This window comes from Phoca vitulina, unplaced genomic scaffold (genome assembly GCF_004348235.1).
Source record: "Phoca vitulina isolate PV1807 unplaced genomic scaffold, GSC_HSeal_1.0 scaffold2, whole genome shotgun sequence".
NCBI lineage: Eukaryota > Metazoa > Chordata > Mammalia > Carnivora > Phocidae > Phoca > Phoca vitulina.
Window position 1 is genome coordinate 92,702,279 of NW_022589705.1, and position 6,324 is coordinate 92,708,602.

Genomic DNA, 6,324 nt, shown 5'->3' on the forward strand with positions numbered 1-6,324 from the left:
TCCTTAGTATGTCATCGTGGTCAGTCACTTAGCCTCTCTGAGCCTCAGTTTCCCCTTGTGTGAGATGGAGATAGGAGAGTTCCAGCCTCACAGGGTTCCCGTGTGCCTTCACCAAGAGAGCAGTGTCATTAACCACACCATGTACAAACCCATTCCTACTATTTTATTATTCGGAGTACATATTAAATGCAGTAGAAGCCTCCCCTGTAGGTGAGTTCTGGCCTGATTCTTTTGATAAAGAAAATGAGCTTCCCTGATGTCCCCACTTTGCAGGCCCAGGTGCTCATATTCGGGGTGTAAGTCTGTGCCACTAAATAGTCATCCTCAAATTTCCCCCCAAACCCTTTGTGCTACACTTTAGGGCTGTGGCTCTCTCCCTCTCGTCTCTCCAGACTTCTGTGCTCATTTCCAAATCCACGGAAGGAGTGTAAGGGGTGAGAAGCTTCAGAGCTGCCTGTTGATCTCTCTGGGGCTGGTATGGAAAGGAGGGGCAGCACCTCGACCCAGCTTAGCCCTGTGTGGCTTCCCTCACGCTAAACCATTGGGACGGAAACAAAACCACCCCCCTCCCTGCCAGCCTCACCATCTGCAGTGTCTAAGGTCAGCTTCTCCAGGAAACAAACTGTGGGCCAGATTTGCATGATTTGCATCAAGGAGGCCCATCAGGGAGAAGCCTCTCAGGACCGCAGCTTTGAGAGTGGGCGGGAAGCAGATGAGGCACAGCTGAGATGTGACGAGCTACAACAGAGCCAGTCTCCCGGGGAGACCCGGAGCTGGCTGGCCCTCTGAAGCTGTCCCAAATCAAAGCAAGGGGGTCAAACATTTGTACCCCCGCATTGACCCGTCTGTAAATCCAGGCTGCCCTTGGAGTGGGGCATAGTCTTGGGCAAAAATGCCCTCTAGCAGAGGGCAGTTCCAGGGAAGGGACCATCGGCAGCCAACATCCCCAGCAGCCCCGGGCGTGGTGCCATGGTCCTCAATGGAAGATCTGTGGGGGTCACCACAGCATCCACGGTGGCCCACCCCTTGGTCTGCTGGGACCCACTTGCTCCATACATTAAGCCCACCCATCCAGGGACAGTTTTTCCAGAACTCTAGTTGGTCTCTTTCCCTATAAAAACATAAAGGAAGATGGCTAGTGGGTTGAACTACAACTTCATTGCCTGCCCCCCGTTTTAGACTCCCCTCAACCAGCTAGCACCTCTGCTGGTCTAGAGAGTTTGCTTCGTGGCATGACCCAGACCCATCTCGAACCTGTGCGAGCCCCTGCTCACCATGCCCTTCTCACTTTGTGACTACCACACCTGACCTTTTATTGTCAAAAATGGACAAAGGAGCACCAAGAGACAATTGAATGGATCCCTTAAGGAACAAAATGGATCTTCTCTCTGCCTGCATTGTGTAATGGCAATCTCACCTTCTCCCACCCGTTGATCAGGGTCAACTACTCTAGCCAGGGGGGCTGGCTCCTTTCCTTGCCTGCTGGCCTTGGGACAAGGAGTCTGAAATGACCTAGTGGCAGAAACAGCTGAAGTTTCATGGAACTCTTCCTCTGTCCCCTGGGGAAAGTACTCCCCATCTGGGAACCCGAACAGACCTCTAGATGCACAGAGCTTACCCTTGCGGAGACAGGAAGCAAGTTTCCTAAGTGAGTCCCCAAGAGTGATGGGTGAGCAAGGCCACTCCTACCTGCACCCCTTAGATTCCAGACTCATCTCTTCTGCCTACCGGGGACATAGCATGAAATAGTGACCGTGAATTTGGGATGTGTCTTGTGTTCTGGAGGATGGCTCTCCATCCTCAGAGGGTGTCATGTGTCAGCTGTCTCTATCAGGCTGATCGGGTACTCCGGCCCTACCAAGACCCAGAAGCACATGAAAGCTATTTTTCAAACAGGGTATAATTTTCCACTACAGATGGCATGGCCTTGTTCCAGAACTCTAGGGATCTGTGTTGTTATTCTTCTATGGAGGCTTGCCATCAACTCCGCATTGTGTCTTTTCCCACCGCAGCTCTGTCTGTTATCCGAGTCTGCTGGGTCACGTGCTTGCAAGGCGGCCCAGAGCCGAGGCCGACCCTTTCCTGCCTTGGGCCCCTCCCAGAGTGGGCCGCCTTCGCCGTCACTTGGGGAAATGGGCTGGAGCAGTATTTGTCAAGTGTAGAATATGTTGCTTAAAGAACCCAAAAAGGCCTACCGGATGCTGTGTTCTCTTCTGATGTGTGGGAGGTGTAAGATGCAATCATCTGTCCTTTCCTTCGGAGGGCACGTCCTGGCTGTTCCCCTAAAAACTTCACGGATACGCCATCCCCACCTAAAGCACGTCGGTCTCAGCAGGGCCTCCAAAGCACTTGCCACGGCTCGCTCGCTCAGACCGATCGCCACGATGTAGCTGATCTAACAGGTGCTCCACGGGAATGATGGGGTGCTCCGGAGCATCCCGGCTTCCTCACCTGCAGCACCGGTCACATTTTGGACCAGGTAATTCTTTGGCGTAGGGCCTGCTAACTGCGGACAGTTAGCAGCATCCCTAACCTCTTACCTCCTTCAGTTGTGACAACCAGAAACATCTCTAGACATTGCCAAATGTTTTCGTTAAAACCCACTGTTTGACACTCTTTTATGACAGAGCACGGCAAAGTTAGCATATGCATAAGGCAGAACCGTCCGTGTATACTGTGATCCAAGCCCACGTGCGTGCAAACTGCTTCTAGGTCCCTTCCTGATACAAGCAGGGGGAGGATGCCTTTGCCAGATTGGCGGCCACGTGCCGGGTACCTGGGGCCCGTGATCTGCCCGAGAAGAGAGAGAATGTGCTTCACAGCAGCTGTGTTGAGGCTACTGCTTGTGTTTATGGAGGCCTGCTCTCACCTTCTAGAATTCATCTGGCTTTTTTGGAGGGCCCAAACTAATGACGTGTATGAGGCTAAGAAGAGCATCAAGGAGGCATCTTAGGTCTTTCAAGGTGACTCTAAACTCTGCCATCCCCCCTGGGTTTTTGGTTGGTTGGTTTGCTCTTTGCTTGGCCAGGATGGGGGACAGTTTCAAAGGCTTCCATCGGGCCTTCGCCACTGCCATAGCTTCGGCCCTCAGGCCAAGGAGCTCGTGGGAGTTCTGTCAACCATGTGTGCCCATTCGAATTCTATTTTCAGGAATCGGGGAACTGGGAGGGTTCGCTGACTCAGTGGATCCACTATGGCCAAAGCTTGGGCCAGGATTCTGGTTCCTATCAGCCCCTACCCCTAACAGGAGATCACGGTGACACCTCAGATTCCTACAAAACAATGTCATTCGGACCCTGTATCCCATCGTGTTAGAAATGTCTGGTTATGCCCCTTTCCCCAGGGTACAGTTACCCAGGTAAATAACCATAGGTCCCTTTGCAGAAGGACTGGGGTATTGTTACCATGTACACGTTGCTTAGCAGCTCCTTCTTCTTGGGGACCCTGCCTCTCCTTCACTGAATGGGTTCTGGGTCTGAGCACTCGCCTTCTATCAGGCCAGCTGCTTCAGCCTCCTGAGCACCCACCCATGAATTCTTTCGGTTGTGAGAATTATGTAATACTCTTTTCGGCTGCCCCCCTAGCTTGCCCCTGCGAACACCATGTTCTTTTAACTGTCTTTATAGCATCTGCAAGCCAGGCTCCCCACCTGCCACTCTAACCTTGTGGTTCATTGTGGTAATTTTGTCCACCTTGCGCACAATGTGTACGTTCCACCACTGGGCCCCCGTTAGCGGAGGGTCCTCTCATCCCTCTTGCTGTCAGGGGGCCCCCGTTCTGTTCTGTCGCAGCGTCTCCAGCTGTCAGCCTTGGCTTATGAAGGACAGCCGCCGCTGAGCTCTTCAACCACGCCGCCCCTCCTCCCACCTGTGCACACCTCATCATTTTGGTAAATGGACTGTCCTCTGGGCCTTCCCACGAACACACTCAGCGGGCGGGTTTTCTGGCATTCCATCACAGATCCATTACCACTTGCCCACTTCTTCAAGCCTTTTGAGATCTCCCTTCACCATCTGCCACAGCAGTTCTGCCATTTCTAGCTCGCTTCGTGTGAGTGCTGGCTTTTCCCAAGCTTCCTGTAGCCATCCCCACGTCGGGTTAGCACCGTCCCCTGGGGTCCTTGCCAGGCTGTTAAATCCTGCATCCTGGGAGGGGTTCCCATGGTAATGAGGTCTCCCTATCCAACTCCGTGTTCCCTGGACTTTGATCCCGGCACCCCTATGGTCTAATCCCATAATATTCTTCTGATTTCTGCCAGTACACGTTCACTAGATCTTGCAGCCTCTTTGGCATGTGGTCCCTTTCTTCCGTCGGCATAACTGGATTATATCGTAACTTGACTCCAGTTACTAAGGTTTGGTGGCCAGAACAGGAAGTGGAGGTACTTATCTCAAAAACCAGAGGCCTCTGCATCATCTTCAAGCAAGGGGACAGCACCTGTCTTTAACAAGGAGGCGTGGGCTGCTTCTGCACGCCTACGGGGGGGGGGGGCGGGCGGGGAATTAGGGGAATTGGGTGATTCGAGATTTTCAAATGCATCAACCCAGATGTCCCCATCCATATGTCATACATCAGCGCCCCACTCTTTCCAATCAGGCTCTGGCCTTGGAGTGGCAGACTTGCCAGAGCTGAGGATTCATCCTTTCCTACAGCTCCACTTATGATTAAGTTCTGGACCTGATCCTTAGCTATTGTTGTCCTCAAGCTGTAGGAGATGAGAGCCTCTTGATACATGCTGCCAAGGAGGCTCTCCGGCTCTCACTCTTCACTTACAATGATGATTAACCTTCCTCAGCCTTTCAGCCTTCCCTCATCCCCAGCAATAGTTATCTGACTCCAGAGTCCTTGTAATTATTACTTCCTCCAAAGCTCTCAAATACCCAGGGTATTATATCCACCAATGCGTCCCCTTCCGCAGATCCTCCATCCCGGGCCCAGGCTTAGTCACTGCGCTGCTACAGCATGGCGGGTCCTATCAGTACCCCACCTACCACCAGAGATGGGCTTCTCATTACCAGCTGACCGGCAAGCCATGCAACTCGAAAATCCCATTTTAAAGTCTATTTCCTACAACCTCTTCCAATATTAATTGTCTTCAATCAGAACTCAGAGGTATGGATTTGAAAAAAAAAAAAAAAAAGAACGCAGAGGTAGGGATATTTTTAACGGAGAACAAAACAGAACTAGGCAGAAAGAGAAGTTGCACCCTGAGGCAGAGACCACAGCCAATACTACAGGGGGCTCTGGGGTTCAGATGGCCCTTCAGAGCTGTCCCGAATCAAGGAAGCTCCTACAACCCCACAAGGCAGACACTATCATCATCCCCTACTTATGCATGAGCTCAGAGAGGTAAGTGACTTGCTCAAGATCACAGAAATGTAAATGGCTGAGTTGGGATTTCTACCCAGATCTTTCTCACTTTAACAGCTCCTTCCAGATTGTTCTCTGCCATCTCCCAGCACTGGGCTTCTCTGGTGGATCTTCTGCATCTCTCCAATAGGAGAGAGAGAGAGAAAGCGCTTGCATGGGAGGTTTCACAGGCCAGGTCTGGGTGTGGACTCATCGCTTCTCTGCATCCCATGAGCTGGAACTCTGCCGTGATGGCTCCCAGCACCACCACCCCCCCCAATTACACAGGAGACTGAGAAATGTAGACTAGCTGTGTGCCCAAAGCACAGGAGAAAACGTTTGGGACAGTTTCAGCCACAGAGAGGAGGCTGGGTTCCTGCTCTCAAAATAGGGAGCAGGGCTAAGAGCCTGCAGCAGACAGGGCCCGTCCGTTTCAGTTTGCTGTTTGTTCCTGGGGTGGGGAAGCCTAGGAGCTAACTGGGAGGGCAGGGATGGGGAGTGAGTTGGGAGGTGTCTGGGAGTTCTGGTCCATCCAGCCCTGTCCCAGGGCATCTAAGGAGCAGCCACCTCGGAGGAAGCTGTGCCTGGAATCCAGGTGTCCAGGCGTCTAGAGGAACCAGAAGGCAGAAGCTGCTGTTGTCCCAGCAGAAGTGAGAAGTGGCCAGGGCATGCATGGGACAGCACGATCCGCCCGCACCTTAAGCAGTCCAGGAAAGGAGAGCATGCCCTGATATCAGCCTGCCCTGCTCCAGGCGGTTCCTGTGAGGTGTGTGGGCTGGGTCTCAGCTCACCCCGCAGCAGCTTGCACCCAGATGGGGGGCAGGGGCTAAGAGAGAAGCCTGCCCATGCTCCCCTGCTGGGATAGGTTCCTGCCCACGCTGCGGTGGGGTGAGGTACTAATCCTGCCCTTGCCAGAGCTTCCAGAGTCCCAGGCTGCTCCCCATCCCTCCTCCTGGGAAGAGATATGATCCAGTC